Source organism: Chaetodon trifascialis, chromosome 14, assembly GCF_039877785.1.
Source record: "Chaetodon trifascialis isolate fChaTrf1 chromosome 14, fChaTrf1.hap1, whole genome shotgun sequence".
Taxonomy (NCBI): domain Eukaryota; kingdom Metazoa; phylum Chordata; class Actinopteri; order Chaetodontiformes; family Chaetodontidae; genus Chaetodon; species Chaetodon trifascialis.
The window spans coordinates 21,898,461-21,921,734 of NC_092069.1; positions in this window are offsets into that span (position 1 = coordinate 21,898,461).

The window sequence follows — 23,274 nt, forward strand, 5'->3', positions numbered from 1 at the left end:
AGACGCTCGATGACGCCCTCGTGTCTGCGTGTTAAGTCTGGAGCTGCAGCTGGGAGGCGATTAGCCTAGCTTAGCATAAACACTGGAAACAGAGGGAAACAGCTAGCCTGGGTCTCTCTAAATTTCAAAAACCCAACATTTCTTATCTCATTCCTTTAAATGACAAAGGCAATTTAAATGTTTTCATGTTGTTATTGCTTTCAACAACACAAAGCAGCTGAAGCAGAGCTATCACGGCTCCAGGAGTCTCAATGTAATGCTGCAGTGCCAACCTATAGCTACACATAATCACATCATCTGTGGCGAGAAGTTTTAATGCTGTGTCGCTAAAGGAGTCTCTACACAGACAATGCACGTGTTCACCCAAATGTCAGAGTACATGGGGACTATTTGTCTGGTAGAAAGTAGCTCCAACTGAATCTCTTCACATTATTAAAACTAACCAGGACTGTGTTTCTGGAAAAACAATGTTGGAGAAATTCTTAAACACCATGAGCCCAGAAAATGACATTTTATTGACTTCTATTGTATCATGTTGGGCGATGTAGCATTCACAGAGATGATATCGTAAAACCTGGAACTCTGGCACCAGTCAGGGTAATGAGTGAGAAAATATGCTTTTTGTAATTTGGGTGAACCAAGACCAGGTTTGGCTTTAGGCCAAACTCCAGCTCAAACTAAAAAAGCTAACCATTAAATGCTAGCCTCTAACCCCCCCCCCCCCCCCCCCGTGTTCGCTCTCCAGTCCAGGATTTGGTGTGAATCTGAGTTCCAGCACCTGTGTCCAGGGCTGCAGAGACCTCTTGGTCTCCAGGCCAAGTTCCATGTCCGCTCTGATTATAGCAGCAGAACAATGCGAGCCATTGTGGCGCTGCGAGCACGGAGTCTGTGCAGTTTTCTCCATCATCTCTCTCAAACGCTCTCATTCAGCACACACACACACACACACACACACACACACACACACACACACACACACACACATACACACACACAAACGTGGTGTAATGGACTATAGAGTTGAGCGAACCACATAAAGGTAAAAATGCATGGTGTTTTTTTTTTCTTGAGTGAGCATGAAATATGGCCGACCGGGTCCCTGGTGCTGAGGCAGCCTGCCAAGACTTGAAGCAGGCAGTTGAAATTCATCACATTTAGACACACATATGCAGTCACACACACATTCCCCCTGCAGGAGACCTCAGGCCACAGGGGAAGAACAATCTGACATGCCACACAGCGAGGCTCTCTGCAATTAGACAGTCACTTTATCACACTACAAACCTCTGTCTCTCACTCACACTCACACACACACACACACACACACCCAAACAAGCACACAAAGGTGTAATCACTCACAAACACACTGCCAAACTCAAAACTGCTATTATCTGTCATTAGGGACACACACACACTCGGAAACACATTTCGCAGCCCCACATTCTCCATAAGCAAACAGAGTCGGCCTCGTGCTACTCGCCAGCGAGTTCCAGAGAAGTGCAGTAATACACAAGAGCATCGCAAAGGCGCTTCTACACAGATATAAATAGAGACGTGTTATGTTGTGCCTGACCCTCCGGGGGAAGACTGGGAGGATCTGTCATAACCTCTGCGACCCGTGACCTTTAACCCCGTACCCTGCTGAGAGTCAATGATGTCCAGAGGGGCACACAGGAGTATTGGCTTTTATATGGCCCGTGCTTACGTCCGCCCTTCACCCCTTCATTTCCTGCAACATATCTTGAGTTCCACTCTTCTGCATGTGTACCCCCTTTGAACATGTAAACTGACACTCGAGTGGATTTTAATACATGCTTAAAGGTGCACAGTGTTTCGGCCTATGCATGTATACAAACACACAAAAAGCACCACCGAGACGTCCCACTGGGAGTAACCTTACGTTTAGTGTAGGTAAACCCATCAACAGTGAATCGTGAGGACGGTCAGAAAGCTTCTTGTTCACATTTTGGCCTTAAAAGTGCAAATTTATTGATTTGTTTTACTTCACAGACTAGTGGGACAAGCATGCACTGAGATTGGCTGCACGAATTCAGCATTTTGGGAAACCACTCTCAATAACTGTGAGGGCAGTTAGCTTTAGCCTGTTAGCTTAATTTAGCATATAGACTGGAAGCAGACAGCATGTCCAAATCTACCAAACAGCTCGTCTTCAGCTCACAAATTAATAACTTGTTTTTTGTTTGATGTGTAGAAAACTGAAGCTAAAAGCATAAATCAAAAGCTACAGCACGCTAACTTTCCATTACGTTTAGATTCAAGTAATGTGATGCAACATGTGAATTAACGAGCTTTAGAGGTTCCGGTAGGTGGATTTTTGGACTTTGGAGAGAGCTGAACTGACTTTATGTCCCATTTCCAGCTGCAAGGAAACCTACATTTTGTTTAATATGCAACGTAACGATGGACAAACTGACAAATTTCTTTGGGATAACCCCACCTCAATACTGGAGCCCCTCATCCAACATCCACATGTGGTCACAACAGAGCGACCCATCAACCACCAGGCTCACAGTGTGAACACAGGGTCAGAGGTCAGGCAGTGATTGGCCAATAAAGGGAACATAATACACAGGGCAAAGCCTCGCAAGAAGATTTGTCACCCTCTGTTTCACTGCATCCCATAACCCTGCTCTGCCGTACGGTTATAAATAAATAACTAAAACGGAGTTATAGCCAGGCTTAGAGGATTATTATGATTACACTGATTTAACATCAAGAGGCGAGATGTGTAATGACTGGCACAGGAAGGCAGGGTGTGGAGCAGGTGGGGCAGGGCAGGACACCCTGAACTGGGATGGAATAAACAGAACAGAGTTAACTGACACCGTCTGAGTGAATCGCACCCGTAATTGGATGTTGAGAGAAGATTTAAGATTAGCCTCAACAAATGTCACATTTTCGCCTGGAGCGGTTTGTGGAAATCTGTGCCACCGTGAGACACCATGACATTTCCTTACTGGCAGTAATGGGGAAAACTGAGGCAGTGGTCATGGCATGGATGTAGCAGTGGGTAATCTGAAGTGACCGTTTCATATTTGAAACATAAAATGTCCTTGCACTGATCAGTGGTTTCCCAAGATAAAAGGGTCTCATTTTGACCAAAGGTGTGAGAAACAGGATATTTGCGTGTATATTCTGTAAACATTTTTTTTTCAAAATTATGCTTTCATCATTGCAACATGATGGGTACTTTTACCTCAGTAGACTGAACAATCCTTTAAATGAACCAACCCAAGACAGAAAATCCCCCTTTTGGCTGAACTCATACTTCATGTTGACCCTGAGGCCATAATGGACAATCAGGGTCCACAAGGAGATCTTGCTTCATTTCAAAGGGTCACAGCCCTGAAAGGCTGAGGACCAGCTGCCTGTTGCATCCACTGAAAATATGTTTGAGTGTAATGTCAGCAATAACTGCCCCATTGACGCTAGTTCCGTTGCACCACCTCTGCTAAAAGTACAACGTAACTATGTTAGCTTCGTCAGCTGTAATGAAAACATTGTGGATCATACAGTACGGTCACATTTGTTTTATCAGGGTTGTAACTCAGCATTTATTGATAAGCAACTCCTCGTTCTACTTCAGTGTTTTATTGAGGCTGTTTGGTCATGGGGTCAAAACTAATTAAAACATCAACAAGTCTCTGAGAAACTTCCGTCTTGGCCAAACTCAATCGTTTCTGTAACATTTTAGTCCTGACCAACAGCTCATAAGGACCGACTTCCACCTGCCTGTGGGAGGTGTAAATTCAAAGTTATATTTTAACTCCATGATGTGCCAAAGTTTCATTGTGCAACCCACTCGTTTTAAGTTATAGCATGACTCCCGCTCTGCGTCCACACTGAGCTTCATGAGAACTGCTCTTCCACTCATTCGACTCCTCAGCTGAAGATCACTTCTCGTCATAACAGGCAGACTTAATCATGGCTGAATAAATACAGCTCTCACAGCGTTCTCCTTCAGAAAAGCCTGCAGACGCTTGGCTCATCTGTTGCTTCGCCACCGAACCCCCTGTCTCAAAACAAACCCTCTGAGTACAATGTAAGCAAAGCAAAGGAGGGTGAAGTCAAAAGAAGACGCCAGAGAGGATAAACAAATGCAATTCAACTTGACATCAGCTGTTAAGCTTGTAGCAGGATGTGTAAACACGCCAACCTCAAGAGAAGATGGACTGACTTGCAGAGAGCTAGAACAAGGTGTGAATGCCCTACATGTAAGATGTAGGAGTGTGCGTCTGTATATGTCTGTGTGTGTGCGTGTGTGTGTTTACTGAAAAGAACATTTTGTTCAGGACTTGCAGCCAGGCGGTGAGTCAAGGCTGCACGAGCGTGTTTGTGTTTCAAACCTTGACAGGGCTGATGCTTTTGTACACATTGTTTTCTACATAAACTTTTCACTGTTCTCCCAAAGAGCAGGAAAGGAAGCGAAGCTGCCTGCCGGCCGTTGTCCTTGACATCACCTCGGGTCAGTCTCTCCTTTCACCCCTGATCACAGCTGCCATCAAAGACGCTGAGATGGGCCCAGCCCTGCCTGCAGTGCACAGACACCCTGAGCTATTTCTCTCGTGCTGTAAAGGAGGTTTGGTTTCAGACAGGCTGCTACAAGCCTGCATCTGGGATCAGGATGGGAAGACATGGAGAGACTCTCCTGAGTGAGTGTGTGTGTGTGTGTGTGTGTGTGTGTGTGTGTGTGTGTGTGTGTGTGTGTGTGTGTCATTGTATGTTTGCAGAGAGTGAAACAGATTTGCTGGAAAAGACCAGACGAGTGGCTGCATGCTGCTGGGAGTGTGTACTACTGTAACGTAATCTCTGAAAAGGGAGAGGTATATGACATGGAACAAAAATGCATTACAAATACAAGAATGTATTTTTAAAAAAAAAAGTCATAATCGGATAATGATGAACAAGAACATAAAACCAAAATCATATCACACGCAACCACGTCTGGAAACCATTTCTAAAACTTTAAAAATATCCTTTGTGAAGAACACACAGTCTTCATGAAATATGTGGTACTTAGGGTTGGCGAAGTCGGCCACTGTAGCTGCTGAGCTAACATGCTAACCTGTCAGGCTAGCTCTATAGCCACAACAGCTGTCTGAACACCTGTCTTTCTTCTCTGTTTGGGGCCGTTTAGAGCCAACAGGCATTTTGTTCTCTAATTTTACTGTATGAATTTCAATAAAGACACACTGAAGGGGGAAATAAAACCCTCAAGCTAACTAGCTTGCTAACTTGGTTACTAACAGGACAATAAGTTCACACACTTTAAAAAAATAAAAATAAAAATAAAGATATACTTGAACCCTCCTGTCTTGTACCACCATTTCTCTTTTCTGGTGTATTTTAGACCCTGACAGAAGTCTAAACACGGCTACGATAGCTATCTCCATTTGGAGGTTAGCACTGGTGCTAGTGGTCAACACTGCACATTTGTGGGTTTAAGTCCACCAAAGTCAAACAACGCAAATAAATTTATTATATATTTCCCCTGTTGATCGTCACCAATTGCAGTGATTTTATTGGAATTAATTGTTTTCAAAGCAAAATTAGGCCCAAGTCGTCAGCTCACGAAGGGTTAAAAAGAAAGAAACATACTGAAGGACCAGGCCCAGATGTGCTTTAAAAGTAATCAGCAAAATCTCCTCTAAAATGCTCAGGCAGACAGTGCTAATGTGTTAAGACTGGTGTCATATCTTTCCTCACTGTGGATTGTTTGTGCACTAACTGAATGTAGTAAAGTCTTCTCGGCTCAGACAGGAATTCAGCTAATTGCAGCAGTCAAGGGAAGATGATCTACATGAGGAACTCTGGAAAAATTGGGTCAAAATAGATACAAGGGTGTGTTTTCTTGTTGTTGTAGGCTCCGTATCAGTCAAACAAATTCCTATCACCTTTCACAAGATGACTCACTGGTGTGTGACAGATTACTCGCTGCTAACAGCGATGAAAAGCGCTTTCAGAGCTGTCCAAGCAATGTCACTATATGGTCCATTTACTGGCTGTGCTGGAGCTTTTGATTACGTCACATGATCTTCCTCAGGTGTCGGGCTATTGTCAAGCTTTTTTGAGCACTTTTAAGGACTTCTGGTCCACTTTGGCTTGAAAGTTGAGACTAAAAGTTTATTCTTGTACTTTGAACACTGTGAGGTCCATTTGTTAGCTGCTCTGGAGCTTTCAATTGTATCAGCCTTCATTAGCAGATGAAGGTTGCCCTGAAAAATTTCAATCGGAGCAACAAAGCCGTTTTAAACCTTTTGAATCGGATCTTGAAAATAGTTTAATTTTTAAGTGCTGAACTTGACTCCTTCTTTTAAAATGTCAGAGGCCACTGATCTGAGTCTCTGTGAATAACCTGATGATAATTATATAGTGTCAGGGTTAAACCTTCTTACCACAGCCCGCAGTCATCCATCAGGAGGTGATTGTGTAAGGCAGCCTTGCGTCAGACACCTTGTGACAGGTTTGATAAGAGATGATGGACGTGATTGCACTTCGCGCCTCAGGTCCTCTCAATTGGGCAGGGCTACAGTCAGGCAGGACCAGACACGCTGATCCTCATGAAGAAGAACACCATCATTACTTTATTGGCCAATAGACCGTTCACACAGACTGGAACATGTCAAAATATACAAAACAGCTTTTCTTTCCAAAAGGGCTCAGAAAACAGAGTCACCTAAAAGTGAAACTAGAACAGTTCAGTGCTGAGTTCAAGTGCACACCGGCAGAAACTGACCTACTTACCTGAGGCGCTTAATGTGCAACAGTGTCAGCTGTAGTGTACTTAAATTAGAAAAGAAGTGCTTATAGAAACACCTCAAAAGCAAAGACAACATTCAGAGGTACAGTCAAGTTAAAGGGTTGAGCTGTTCAAAACTTTGTGACACTCAACTTTCAGGAAAATGAAGGAAATGAATTAAATGCAAATGACAGTCCTTTAAACTTAGTAGATATGGAATAAGTGGATCGCTGTTAGTCCCTCAGTCCACCACTGCAGTCCAGACTGAAGTAACTCAACAACTACATGAAAGTCTGTGCAGACATTCATGGTTCCCAGAGGATGAGCCCTACAGCCTCTGATCAGCACGGCCATGTTGACAGATGTGGCTTTGAGTGAAATGTCTCAACAATTATGGGATGGATCGCTATGAAATTTGGTCCAGACATTCACATCCCCCTGAGGATGACTTGTAGTAACTCTGCTTTTCATGTACTGCAAAATGACAAAACCTTAATTTGTCCAAAATACCTGCAAAACAAAATACATTCTGTTCCTTGTGTTTTGTACTAATTAGCAAATGTTAGCATGCTGAGCTAAGTTGCCTGCTAAACATCAGTACTTCAGCGTGCCGCTGTTAGCATTTAGCTCAAAGTACAGCCTCACGGAGCTGAATGGCTTGATTCTTAGCCTTGTTTATACTTTATTGTCATTAATTTGGTACATTAATGATGCATTTAGTGAGTCTGAAAACCCAAATTCATCATGTTTTAACATCTGAAGTAGCAGGAAAAGTAAAGGAAACCTCAGTAAGCATCTACACTAATACATTATTAAAGATGTATGCATACAGTGTATGGATGTGCACATATGCAAACCTGTATGAGAGGGCATACATCCATACATAAACAGACTAAACATCCACCCTTTATATGTACCTGTAAACATGTTTCATTAGCATAGCCCAACTTATTTCCAAACAGTCAGTTTTGCTTTGGTTTGAGAGATTTTGATTGATGAACTTGGTGATGGCTTCTTGTGAAAATATGTGTGTAATATTTGTATGTTAACCTCAAAAGGATAAATATGACGCATAACCCATGAAACGATGACAGACCAAAGACCAGCATCAGCTTATTTACTCGCTCAAAGAGTCCTCTGTGTTAGACTTTATAAGCAGTAGCTCCGAGACAGTTAGAGTCGTGTTTACTTTTGCGAAGGCATTTGCGCTTTTCAAAGGAACGATAACGCAGTCCTTTGCCAAGCCGTGTCAGCGCAGAAACACGCCTGTGTGTGTGCTTCGTTGATTTTGACATAATAGAAAGATCAATCAACAGGTGAGCGCTGCCAGGTTCGAGAGGAGGAGGGACTAACCCTGCGAGGGTTTCTCCCAGGAAAACATGTTCGAACCGGGAGATTTTATAAGCTTGTCACATGTGACCTGATTGCTAAACAGAAAAACAGTTTCCACGCCCAAGGGCTCCCGCTGCACCAGGTGTGTGAGCCGCATCTGGTAGGTAGTGTGTTGGTGTCTATCTGGTGTCTTAATATTTTCAGTCAGGGTGGAGGGGTCTGGAGCGGAGAGAAAGACCAGGACCCCCTCCTTCCACACCCCATTCCAGTTTCTTACCGTAAATGTGTGGTTAACCAGAAAAAGCTGTTGGTGGGGGCAGAGCAAATCTTGAGGGAAGAGCACTTTGAGAACTCCCATCTTTTGGTAACGCTGAGGGCATTGTGGATTGTTCAGGCCAGGGCGACGACCCGCCCGAGGAACTTAATGATTATTATGATAAAGTTTGTGTATTCTGTGTCGGGGTAACGACACGTTGCCTCTGTAACCTCTGGCCGTTCGCAGGCTCCACATCTGAAAGCCAAACCGAGACAGAAGAAGAGAAGAAAGAGGGATAGAGATAGAGTGGGAGGGAAAAGAGAAGGCCAAAAAGAGGCTGTGAATGAAAGAAACAGATAGCGAGAGAAGAGGAGCGAGAGCGGAGAATGACAGAAACAGCACGAGAGCGAGAGAGCGGCGAGGGAGAGGTGGGGAGGAGGAGGAGGAGGGAGTGACTGAGCATTGCTTTTCAAGAGCAGAGAGAACAAAGGCTCCTTTGTGTGCAGTGCTGAGAGAGTGAAGTGGAGCCAGGGCTTAGGGAGTGTTTAACAGTGTACACCGACTGCATTCCTGCAATGTGATTACAAGACGCTTTTAATTTATACTCAGGAAATGGACTTAACTCTTCCCTCTCCCTGCATTCCCTCGCTCTCTACCTGTCTCTGCTTTCCCTCTCGCCGTGCTTCTTTCAGTGTTTTAATGAGATCAGTCGTACCCAGTCGGCTTAAATTGCACAGTGTGTGCGCCTTTCATTTGTTTTGGTGAAATTGCACAGTGCAGTTTAGCTCACTACCTGCCCGTGGGCCAATCATTACAGACTCATCCAGCACGGCCAAATATTGTTGGAAGTCAAACCTTATTTCTAAATATACCTCATACTGTTTCTGAATTTGGACAAATGCGTTTAAAAAAACGCGCGAGACGTGTAGAAAATTTCTATTTGGTGGAAAAGAAGCCATGAAAAACATGAACTCTAGAGTTGAAATATTTCACTCAGTGTAAACATCATTAAGCTTCAAAGAAGTGTTGAACAAGCTGATATTACAAGCCAACACAGAGGGAAATAATACGATTTTCACAGCCTTGATCTATGTAGACGTACCCTGAATGTCTAAAAAGTTAAGTTGACATTCACTCACCAAAACACAATGTGTGTATTCTTTGTCTGACAAATGTTGAATGCATTTCCAGGACAAGACAAAAACAGATACAGACACACAGCAGCATTATCATGAATAGCTGCTGAATGCTTTAACCTGAGATTCTGTAACAGGCACACCCAGTGGAGCTGCACACATCGCATCGCATCCATTGGACGTGTCAGGCCTGGTGAAATTTAGAGGCTTGAAAACTGCTAGAAATAAGGATGATAAAAGTGGTGAGACTGAACCAAGACAGGAACGTTGCTGGCCAAAAAAAAAAACAACACCATGAGCTGAAAGATGCTAAAATGTTTGAGGGAGCTGAGGGGAACAGCACAACTGGATGATGGTCACGAGGTTTTGTGTCTCCAAGCTGCCACTTCCACATTATAAGTCATTTGACAGATAGTATTTCATAGATATGCAGGTTGATAGACTGTTAAATCGGCTGCAAAACAACTTCTTCCCCTGCCCCCAAAACACTACAGCATTGTTTACCAACTAGAGTGCCATTACATACTGTGGACAGCCTCCATTATCTAATTTAGAAAATAGCATTTGGGCCTCACGGTCTCCTGACTCGCCGAGTCAGAGAGGACGAAGGCGAAGCAGAGAGGGAGAGTCGTGGAGGAGCTGGAGGCCGGGGTCAGGGCACGTGGACGTCAACCTCTGGCCTGGCTGCTGAAAAAAACACGCTCTGTGTCTGGAAGTGATCATCGCAGCTGCTTGTTATCAGGAGGAAACATCTGATCTCAGATCATCGGCTCCCCTCCTCCTCCTCCTCCTCCTCCTCCTCCTCCTCCTCCTCCTCCTCCTCCTCCTCCTCCCGCTCCTTCCCTGTCTCTTTGGGATGGAGACAAAAGTGCAGTCTCAGTGTGTGCTCCTTACATGAGACTGGCCACTAACTGCTTCTTTTACAGCACACTTCCTCTCCTTTTTTTTTTGTTGTTATTCCACCCCTCACCCCACTCCCCCTCACCCACCACCCACTGTATTCATACATTTAAATGTAAGATAAAACTCCAGCTCCGCAGCCTCGCGTTTCTCTCCACTCTAAATCCTCCTCCTTGCTGTGTGATTTACTTTTTTCCCTTCCCTTTCTCTCTCGACATCTCCGCACAGACCTCGTTCCAGTAATGAGGCTCGGCATTGTCCACCTCGCTCTCAATCTTCCATCAAACGCAGTGAAAGAAAATATATTTCACTGAGGCTAAAGAAAACCAGGGGTGGGCTGAGAAACCGAATGCATGAAACAAGAAAAGTTTTTTGAAAACTCTTTTAAAAGCAGGACAGGCCAGCTCCCACCCACCAGATTAGCTTCTCCTCAGAAAGACGGTATAAAGATTTAATTAGCCAACCGTTTCGGCATGGCCCGCCATTCACTCTCCTTTTTCCTTTTATCTGTATTTCAATATGCCCACTCTGCATTTTCCAGACCACCTCAGAACCTGAACTCTGTTGTTTTTTTTTGTGCCTGTTCTTTTCTTCTCCCTAATCAGAAATGCAGGTCTGCGGTGAAAGGAAGGGCGAAGGGGTGAGATGAGCGAGGAGGGAAAGCGTTTCCAATCGGGAAGGAGGGCGAGGGGTGTTACAGTATATTGTCCATCAAAAACAATGCAAGGTTTTATATTCAGCCTGGATTAAGTGCCTGATCAACAGGTCTTGAGTGCATGAAGAACCACATGAGGAGCTTATGTGTGTGTAGTTGCGGCGACTAAGCAAATTTTTGTGCATTTGCGTGTGTGTGTGTATAGCTTGTGTAACCTGGCTGTGCACCAGTAATGCTGTTTTTGTCAGATTTTTGTGATTTCATCCACACTGAGCTACTGTTTCTGATCACCAGGAGCAGATGTTCATTCAAACATGTTGTCCACAGTGAAGGCAGTTGAAAAGTCTTGTGATCGGGTGTCAATCAAAGTGGAACTTCATTGATTTTATGCATCAAAAACGCGTTTACAAGTCTTGGGGAGCACTGCAATGTGTAAAAAAGCCGCAAAGAGCTTTTTCTGGCTCCAAAGGGAGCAGCATGAAATCTGCTAAGCTGACTCATGTGATGTCACTTAAGTCAGAGTCAGTCAGGGTTGAAGACAAAGGTTTGAAAAAATCTGGGGGTGTGGAGTTAGGAGAAAGTGAACTACCAGACTTTTATAGCCTGTTCTGACAGAACTGTTGCTGATGAATGATTTGCGTGGGATTTGCTGTAAAAGCTCAGTAGCTTGCTCATGCGCAGTAGAAGTACATACTGACGGTTCAGTGTCAAAGTTAAATGACACTGAAATTGATGAAGTGTATGCAAAATACATAAGCCCTTCAACTTGTACACCATTTCCTTCCAACATGATCCGCATCAGGGTTTTTTGATGTTCCACCTTCCTGGGTGAGGTTCGGTTCAGCTTAAGCAGCTAAAACGGCTTGGTTAAGGTTAGGGAAACGTCGTGGTCGTGCTTAAAAGAAACATTGAAAACTGGTCGGAAATGAGATGTGAATGGTGTCGAAGTCTGAAGCTTCGTACGCCCAGTCATCACCCCGAACTCCCCCCTAAAACCGACTTGCACACTACGTAAAAACAAGATCACAACAGTGCCAGTTAGTAAAGCATGTGGCAGCCAATCAAACACGTGCAAGCACACATTCCTGGCACATCACTTGTAACATAATCACTGAGTCTCTACTGTTTACCTTGCGATCATTGTGACGAATGATAAAATAATTGCCTCCATGATACCTTCCCACGGTTGTAAAATTCTCATAATAAACCACTTTACAGTGTTTTGGCACCTGATAAGCCTTCAAGTTTCATAGTTTTCAGTCTTAACAGTCCACTAAGAGGTTTTGTGGTGCTAAAACAACATCATGTTACTTCCACGTTTGCTTCTGACAGAACGGCTCCGACCTGTATGGCCACAGGGGGGCGCTTCTTTTGACCAAATGACAAATTTTGGAGTTTTTCTGGAGAGGAAAATCTCTGGAAAACATTTCAAATGTGCAATAAATGCAATTCTAAAATTTACGCTACATCTATTTGAATGGACTTAGAGTTGGAGGGCTAACCCCCGCCCCCCCTGACAAAATCTGAAACGCAGCTGAGGTTAGAGGGGAGGAGAAAAGAGTGAAGGACTGCAAAGAAAAGTGAAGCAAAAAGAGCTGGACAAGTTTGGAGGAGGCAGCTCAGTGTGCCCGAGGGTCTGTTTTGTCAGTTGAAGAGACAGAGTGAGGCAGAGGAGAAAAGCAGTGGGGGACTAAAGGCGGGAGGAGGAAGGAGGGGAGGGAGGCGGGAGGGGAGGGAGGCATGGGGAAAGTTAGGCCGTATGAAATCCCTCTTTTTTCACTTTACATCAAAGCTCAGCCTGGCAATAGAATTCAAAGAGGCAATCTGCATTTCCATGGGCTCCTCCTGACCCTGCCTGCCACCCCCATCCACGACCACCACCACCACCACCACCACCAACCCCCTCCTCCTCCACCCCATCTTCCTTATCCCCCCAAACCTCTCCGCCAACCACAAACCACTCTCCCATCGCGCCCACACCTTTCTCCTCCACTCACACAGCAGGACCATTGTCATCCACTCACATTACCCCCCAACTGTAACCCCGTCCAGACCGCTTGCCCCCACATCTCCCTCCACCTTCACCTCCTCTGACACCCTTCCCCTGTTCAACCGCCCGGTAATCCATCAGTTCCACCAGTACAGGGCAGCTGTACTACAATAAAAAAGCAAACCAAACTGCAAATAAAAAATGGGAATTTTACAATGAGGGTCTGCATATGGCTGCATTCATTAATCCCTATAGAAAAGGCCCAGCGACAGAACAGCACCTCTGTCAGTAAAAAACACCCTGTATGAGTGTATTTATCGGTTTATGGCTGTGGGATACATTTTTACATTTACATATTTTGCCCTCTGATTACAAAGCTGAAATTTTGACACCTTGTGTACACATATATCATCCATTCACCACCAACATATTGCCCACGGTAGCAGCGGCTTTAGGGATGGCCAGTTGGTTGCTCAGCCGGTTGAACTGCCGCTTTGGTCCAGACTGAAATCTCTCCACAAATATTGGATGGATTAAGATGAACAATGTGTCCAGTGCTTTGTGTTATGGCTACATAGCTGCAAAACCAATTACATTCCCATTAGTCTTAGCTATACTTGGTGTTTAGTGCTAATCAGCTAATGTTAGCATGCTAGTCTTAACTAAGATCGTGAATATGGTGCACCTTATAGCAGCATGTTAGCATTGTATTTCTGCGGATGTTAGCATTTAGCTCAAAGCATCACTGCCCCAAAACCTCACAATGCTGCTCGCACAGCTGTACTTTTGTCGGCTCACAAACTCATAACTATAATTTATATACATTAACTGGATGAATTTACAGGATATGAATCTTTTCATCTTTGGAGCCACTCTTGGTAAATTTCCTGTTGGCTTTCTCCTGTTTCTAACACCCATCATTTAGTTAATCCAGCTGTTTTAAACAGTTAAGCTCTCTTTCATGCCTTTCAGCTCATATCTCACTGCTATATGTGAAATAAATTAACAGCGTGCGACTACGTGTTCACTACTCTACACTGCCATTTCACACATCACTCTTGTAAAACATATTGTATCTTCCTGGATAGATAACCATTTAGTATTTTTTTAAATGCACAGATAACAACATAGTTTCATTGTTATTGTCTACGACTGTCTAAATGTCGTCAACTCCCCAGATAGTGAATCACTGAATATACTGAGATAATAAAGTTAGTTAGTATTGGCATTGTCAAACAGATAGGTGCAGCTGGAAAAACCTGATTGTGACTGCTCAGTAGTATCACTCTCCAAACACTATAAATACACACAGTCCTCTGTAGAGGTGGATATAAAACAATATACATGTGAATCTACAAACCATGAGAGATTTCAGCTTCAAGGGGGGATTCTGTTTTGTTTTAGAGGAAACAATATCAGGTTATGAAATGTTATGTATGCTGGTTTATTGGCAAATCAGCCACAACAGTAAAAACACTGACAGATGAGGTGAAAAACACTGATCATGTCATTCCCATGTAAACCTTGGGTCCTGTGGCCTGTTGCACCAGCTATATGTAAGTTCTCACTTATGTTAGGGTGCAAAGTTGACATTAAACTATACACTGAAAGTACTCCGTTTGATACTTCCCACCTAAACACCGCTGCAACCAAGTACAATTCCTCAGGGCAACGGCGTTCCCTGATGGCAGCGTCCTATCCGCCACACCCCAAAAACCTTCCAGGAATGGCTTGAGGAACATGACAAAGAGCTCAAGGTGCCAACCTGGCAACCACACTCCCCAGAACTCAATCTGATCGAGCATCTTTGGATGCACCGTTCCAAGTCCGATCCATGGGTGGCCCACCTCCCCACCCACAGGACCCAAAGGATCCACCGCTAACATCCTGGTGCCAGACCCCCCCCGAGGCCCTGAGTCCTCGCCTCGACCAGGCAGGGCTGCCTTGGTGGCATGAGGGGGAGCCACACAACATTAGGGAGGCGGTTTTAATGCAGTGGTTGATCAGTGTGTATGCTAAATGTGTTTATTTTGACTACTGCTGGATAGTATTGGTTCTTGTTTTGTTCTTGTTGATGCAGTGGTTTCTGTGGGTGTGGATTGACATATTCTTCTGCTGCCGGCTGCTCCGTGGCAACATTTTCTACTGGTGTAGTGGCATGATCGGTGGTTTTCTGATCAAAACGTGCCCTATTTTTGAAAACAATCTCATTCATCTACAAGATGTCTTTGGTGGCCCACAGAAGACAAATAAGGGAATTTCACATGGCAGCAGAAAGAATAAAAGTCCCTCTACATAAGATTTTATAGAAATGGCATAAAAATTTCACAGCCTTTAGCAAAAGCACAATTAATACTTCAGTTTGTGATGCATGTGGGCCTTAGCATTGAGCTATTTACTTACTTTACATGGACATTATCCAGCACACAATACACAAAAACACTTCTATTATTACTTTCTTTGTCTGTCTACTTGTGTTCCGGTGTGATGGACCTCCCACACATCATCAAGATGGCCTGTTGTCTGTGGGTGAAGACGATGATTCAGCACATCCAAAAAGGTTAAACCACAACTGGAGAACATCTCTGAGAGGCCGACGGTCATGGTCAAAAACACAGGTTTCCATACCCACCTCTGGGCAACCAGACCTTCAAAGCTCTTCCACTGGAAGACTTAAAAAAGGGCCAAAGTAGCCGTGATGCGTCAGGTACAACACGCTGTGGTCGCTGGTGTGATGTGGTTGGAAACAGACACACAGGAGGTGGCAAATGACACAAAAGCACGTGAAAGATAAAATAGAGATAGGAAGACAAAGGCAGAGAGATGAGAGACGCTTCAGTCGAAACCACAACATCACTGTTTTAAGTTAAAGTTTGCCGAGAAGCAGGCTTCAGATCAACATGCTGGATTACACCTGAGCATGTCTGTGTTGCTGAACCGAAATAAAGAGCTAACATAAAAGATGCTAAAAGACTGTCGAGCTGACGAGAAGCAAAGTCCAAATGTTTATCAAATGTCAGACCACACTTAATACCACGTGGTTTAATAAATGTGCTCTCCACCTTGATGCTGGCAAGGTAAGCAGCTAATCAGCACACTGCTACTCTGCAAGGCATTTTACATAGTATGTAGGCATGCAGGTATTTAATTAGTGGATTCAGTTTGCTGCCAGATGACGGTGCATCGTGTCACCAGGAAAAGGAAAGCCAGAACTAACTTCTTTGCCTTGCTGCACTGCATTGTGTTGCCTAATGCATAGCCTCATTATCCCTTGTCAAAGGCTAAATTTAGCCACAGCCCCTCTGTATTCTGAATTTTTAAAGCCATGTTTGCTGATGTTTTGATCTTGATGCCAATCCTAGATTTAAAAAAGGCAATTTTCCACATTGTGGATAATAACGTTCCCAGCTAACATCTTGGAAGCAATGGCAGGAGAGCTTGGAAAACACTGCTGAAAGTCCCCCTTCCGTTTTACATTTTGTTTTCAGTATTACATCTTAATTCTCCTCGCTCCCCACTTTTCAAAATGTACAAAACACAACCCACACACACACCCCTACAACCACCTCTCTGTTTAGACAATAGCAGGATTTGGGAGTTACAGGTGCACTCATCCAGATTTCACGCTCCTTCGCTCACAGAGGAGGAGGGCTGACCCCGGCAGTGCTGCGCGAGCGCTCGGGACACTGGGCTCAATTCAACACAGCTCTAAAATATGAAACACCCCGCCGTGTACAGGACTTCTCTGTCCTCTTCGTCTGTCTCTTCCCCCACTTCCCCTTCTGTCCTTGGTCTTTCCAGTGTATGCAATTCTCAGCGATTACTCACGCTGCTGACACTGGAACGCGTCAGCTGGCATCACTTCAACTTCACTTGAAGGAAAGCTGTGGGCAAAACGCTCCATTCAAATTAACCTTGGTGCTGTTATGAATTTGACAGCCAGTTGTGGTTATTATTTGCTTTACATGGTTACCTGATTTTTGTCATGTATATAACACCTAATTGGATATATCTACTTTGTATATTTCCACCAGAGCAGTTTCCCACAACAATGGGCAGGACGGACGGTAAAAGCAACTCAAAATACACGAAAGCCTGGTGTCTACAATAAAAGCAGTTGTATTATGGTTGTTTAGTTTCCTGGTGGTGATTCAGCAGTTGGAATCTGTTTATTAGCCACAGCAACCCTGATCACAGTGCTAATGATGAAAGAAATGAAGTGCGGCGGAGGTTTTACCACCAGAGCAAGACGGGGTTTGCCAACGCTCAGATAAGCCAAAAGTCTTTGTAACGTAAGACACAAAGCTCTTGTTTACTTCTTCGTAACTATAGCCCGAAACACAAATTGTGCCCATTCAAAAGGACACAAGAGCCACATGCAGTTTATTTAGGAAAAAACTGAGAGAAATGGAAATAATGAATGATTATTTTCTAGCTATCCTTGTGTGACCCCCACGGTGGAGAAAGAGGCCATGACGGCTAAAAGGAGACAACACCTGAAGAACAAGACTACCTGTAGACTACCTGTAGGTTAGCCCAGGTGCTAAGCAATCTCTAACAATAGACACTCATCTCAATAAATACTAGAGGGCATTCTGGGTGCGGCGCATTACACCTTGGCACTGATTGTACTGGCTGAGGTGTGCCAATCCCCTGGATCGCACGAGCACAGACAGAGGCAGGAAGTCAAAGGATTCAGTGTTCAGATCAAGACAAGTCTACTTCACTCCCTTCACCTTCACCACACCGCATATTTTCTGTTTCCCTCGAGTCATGAGAATGTCTTTAGGTTGACTTCAATGCATGTGGCTGTTTGCTTTGTCGTCATGGCAATTTGGTGAATGCAGAGAGTGTCGGCAGAGATTTTTTGCTACTAAATTGAGGAAATATATAACGCTCTCTTTGAGCTCAAACAGGCGCTTTATAATATGTCTGTGTTGTGTTTACAGCTCAACACGTGACCCAGAACTCCATTTCTCAGTTTCACAAGGCACCTCGTCACCGTCAGACCGCATTATGTGACCTCGTTCTCACTGCAGTGCCCAGTGAGAACCACCACCGCCGACGTGACACCAGCCAACGTGACACCGGCGTTCTGCTCCTGTCACCCTTCACACGCTCAAAAAAACAGACTTGGCATCAGCCTGACAGCTGCCTGACGACTGAATGACAATGTTTATGTAACCCTTGTTTTGTTTTATCAGCTCATCTTAAAAGTTTCACAAACTCAACCCAACCCAAAGGTTTCTCAATCCTCCAGCGAGCAAAAGAAGTCACCCGGCATCAGCGTTGTATAACTGCACTAACTGCTCCAGACGTTTCAGGCGGTACAGCAGTGTATGATTGCATCCATGAGCGGCAGCGCTGCTGGTTCGTGTTCTCATCTCCATTCGCAGCAATGTCCTCCGCACACCTGGGAGTAATTTGTGAGCAATGTGGGCTCTGATGACTCCGGAACACAGATTTAGATTTAATAATCCAAATTGGAGGGATTACAGGAGTGGAAAGACAAGTGCGCCTCCCCGCCTGGCTTCACCCCATCTTCATTTTAAACCCCCCCCATCCACCACCACCTTCATCGTCGCCATCCCTCCGCTCCGCTTCCTCCCCCACGCTCTCCGCTGACCCCGTGACCCCTCCCCCGCATCACTCACGGGTCATCAGTAAGAAGAAAGGGGGATTTAACGGCTAACTTGGCCCGGGAAGGCCCGTGGAGGTGGGGGCCGAGCACGTCTCAGAGAATTCCAATCTTCAGCTGACTCCCCCTCCCCTCCCCTCCCCTCCCCTTCCCACTGCGCTTTTCTGTTCCCACTGAGCTGCAGAGAGAAAACATCTCCCCTCATTTTTGGGGTTGATTATTGGGGCTGGAGAGCACGTCTGTCAGGAGGCCACTGATGAGGAACAGAGACGCCAACTCTCTCAACGCACCATCTTAAGACGGATGGCGAATGATCTGCGGGGGAGGAAAGAACTTGAAGCAACAGTGGGGACCCTCTTACGCACATTCTTGGTCAGAGTTAGACAATAACATTACATGTATGTATGTATGTATGTATGTATGTATGTATGTAGGCAGGGATGGAAATGAACTTTATTGTCCACCTGTAACTGTGAGCGGTGATTTCCAAAATCTACCAGCGACTTTCTTGCTTTAACCGGCGCCCCTGAACCGAACCGTGACATGATGAAGCGATTGCGTGGTCATCTTATCTAACTGGGCTGTCTTCAGGCCGGTCGCTGTCTTCATTTGGCATTTAGACAATCTGTGGTCTTTTATGACTTCCAATTTTAGTCCCAATAATGAAACTACTGTTCTCTTATCGGCATCTGAAGCACATTAACATGCCAAACAGAAGATTGTGTGACTTCGTCTGCTTGTAAATTCATCAACCAGGGGACACTCCGCTGTTGGTTTTACTTCACTTTCTCAAATAAGAAGCGTTTTATGGCCTTTGCTCTTCAGCCTGTCTCTCTGTGAGGTGTCCTCTGCAGACGTCTTAGCCTCCGTAATCAAACGCCATTTTGGTCCTGGCATCAACACCCGGCATGAACATGAGTCTTGGGTGATCCGATCACAGGGGGGCAGCTCTAAATAGAGGTGTGAATGCACCCAAGATGCATTGGGGATGCACTGAGATCCAATCGCTCAGACCACATTGGGAAGTGGTCTGGGCTGCATATGGACATTCTTTTAGTAATCTATACGCAAATGTGTCCCCAGCTAAAGCCCACTGACTCAACTGACGTCCTCTGTGTAAGTACGCTCACAATCGTGCATCAACGGAGATGAAGATGATACACATGTGAATTTATAGAGCGCGGTTACTGGAAACATGGTGTGAAGTGAAGTGTAAAACAAGCAAAGCGAACAGATTCATGATTCAGTCTGCGTTGGGAAAAGTCACAAATCACACTGTCGTGCTACTTTTATTTACTCGCCACCGTGGCTGGTACGCTGAGCGAATTCAATTCTAATTTACAACCCTGATAGCTGCAGCCAAGACAGTTAGCTTAGCTTAGCTTAGCGTATAGACTTTAAACTAAGGGAACAGCTATCCTCAGGAAGAAAATCTGACTCTCATCAAAAAAAGCAAATGAGCGTATTTCCAAAACCAAAGAAAGCTGAGTGTAAAAACGACAATGTGTCAGTGTTACACCACGATCTGTGACCTGATTGTCAAACACGCTGTCAATATTTGGGTCACTTTGATTTCAGCGTCGCAAAATTTGTGACTCATCATGTAGGATCAGTGACATGATCAACGTGTTGACCAAATATGGTCAGGCGAGGTGTTAGTGCTCGTCTACAGACGGGCCGATACGCTTACGTTTACCGTATCACAGCTATAAAAATGACCAGGCAACAAGCAGAGACTCCAGGAAGTTACAGGTGCCAGTCAAGAAATAGTATAATAGCCCCCATAAAATCACATTTTTACACTTAGTTTTTTGCATGGATTAAATAACAGACATAACATATTCATTTGTGAGCTGCTGCTGCTGCTGCTGCTGCTGCTGCTGCTGCTGCTGCTGCTGGTTTTGTTAGCTTTGGACACACAGACATCAACTTTTCTCCCTGTTTCCAGTCTTTATCCTAAGCTAAGCTAACCTCCGCCTACATATTTGCTGTACAGCCATGAGGGTGTTATCAATCTTCTCATGTAACCCTCAGCAAGAAAGGAAATAGACATATTCCCTAAAATGTCAAAGCAGTCGTCTAACTGCCCGGTTCAAGATGCCTTCTGCAAATCAACAAGTGGCTTTAGAATACCGGCTCAGCAAAATAAGGATTTGCAGGATGAAATTATGTTTTGTTGTCTAAGAAAAGAGACTAAAGGATTAAAGGATCAAGCAGGAAATCACAAATGCAATCCCTCCTTTTCTCTAAAGAACCTCATATCACCCATTGAGAGGGAAAGTCATTGGAGGGTATTTGCTCCTTCCAGGACTCCTCAACTCACTGCTTCACTTCTGAGGCAGAGCTGGCGAGGCCGAGGCGGGGGGTTCAGCCTCGAGGCGGGCAAGAATTGAGAGAGGGACTTGTAGAATTATTCTAGCCTGATCAATAACGCTATTAAACCCTAATGCATTCAGTGGGGGCAGACTCAATTTGATTGTGAAGCTTTATTTGAACATGGCAGGAAGCAGCAGCAGCAGAAGCACATCAAAGAGAGGCTTTGTGAGGAGAGGACCAGATTAGGGCCTCTGACGCAAGGATGGACCCAGCCAAGAGGAGGCCATGAATACACACACACACGCACGCACACGCGCGCACACACACATCAAGGAAAACTGCTTCAACACACAAGCCAACACACTGCAAAGGCATTCAATCTAATTCCACATTTTCCGTTCGCTTTCATTGGATGTCTACACGCACAGCTATGCGGAGGCATGTGTGCGCACACACACACTCAGCTGCACACAAACACACAAGCTTGCTATTATACTGAAAAGATAGAGGATGGAGCAATAACTCCATCCGTTAAAGGAATAGTTGGACATTTTGGGAAATGCTCGTTCTTGCTGAGCACTGACAATCAGTGCGACTCTCAAATCTGAAAATGAAGCTACAGCCAGCAGCTGGTTAGCTTAGCTTAGCATAATGACTGCAAACAGGGAGAAAGCTCACTAATTACATCTCCTTTATTCAACCCATACAAGCACGTCTGGACAGAGCCAGGCGAGCTGTTTTCAGCCTTCGTGCTATGCTAAGCTAACCGTCTCCTGGCTCCAGCCTCACTTCATATGAAAGTGCCATCACTTTGCTCATCAGACTTTCAGTTGAGGGAGATTTTTTTTAATCTTAAAATGTGATTTTAAGCCAAATATTTTGGCTTGGGACCATACGTCTGCTCTGAAGTTCCTGTTTAGACTGCTTTCCTCCTACAGTATGTAGAGGGTTGTAGAGGAAAAATTGCCCAACACTGAATTAGCATCAGAGAAATCTACTTTTTTTCTTATTTCCTGTTCATTAATCATCTCAGTGGGGTCACTGATGAAAGCATAAGGCTTGTGATATTCTATTTTTTCTTATTGTTGACAAATCCCTGAATGAGAAAGCCAATAATACACTAATCTGCCTGTCAATACTCTGACTTCCCTTCCCTGTCTGTGGCTCTCACTTCCAATCCTGTTTGTTCCTTTTCAAGATGTAAATCTTTCACAACTGGCCACAAATATGAGCTTGCTGAAAGGCTCGGTAACTTCCTGCAACGGCTGAGCACTGAACTTTTCAGCAAACATTACTCAAAACAAGAGTAATTAGTGCGTTTGTTGGGGACTATTTTCAGCTGAGGATTGATATATATTTGAATGAATGAGTATTTACAGCAGTGGGGCAGCGTACTGGATGTGCGTCAGTATAAACAGCCACAACGTTCATGTGAGTGAAGGAAAATGTCACAGTGTGAAACCGAAGGCTCAATGGAGCTTTACAGCACAAGGGATCAAGTTACTGTATACATCAAGCTCTGGATACTCAGACAGCACTTGTTATTCAGACCAATTCATAGTTTGTTTTGGTGTTTTCACAGGATTTGTTGACATTAAGAAAAATAAAGAGGCCTTATCCTTTAAGCTGTAGTGTGCACAGACACACACACACACACACACACGGTTACACACTTCCCTTTACTCCAAAAATCAAGACAATGGAGCTAATTTAGTGAGAAGACCTCAGAATTGGGAAATTCCACTTTTTGGTATTCTGAATCAGGGACGTTGCTACATGATGGTCTATGAAACAGCGTCTATCTGCACTCTGTTAGTAATGTCTGAGAATACGCCAGAGGTCATGTCTATGTATAACAAGGCAGATGTTTGATTTGCATCCGTCATGCCATTGAAACTGCGTGGGAGAAAAAAAAAAGACGACTAAAAAAGTCTATAAAGCACCTGGCTGTACTAAAAATAACAGCCCGAGTCGTTTAGGCGAAGCAGGTTAATGTTAATTTCCTTCAGGGAGAGGAGTAAAAATGAATATTCTGCAAAAACAAAACAGAAACTATCCACACTCCCACATCCCCCTCCTCCTCTGCCACTTACCCTCCACCCCCACCTCCTACTTTTACGATGCCCTGCTTCCTAATAAACTTTTGTGGTGTTTGGAATCCATTAGGAGCAATATCCCACTTCTCAAAACATCCTGGCTCATTCTGGGGGAGTGGAGCAAGGAGACGGGGAGCTGTGGGAGGAGTGGGCCTCAAATTTCCATTTCTATTGAAGGCAGACTGGGGGGGATTT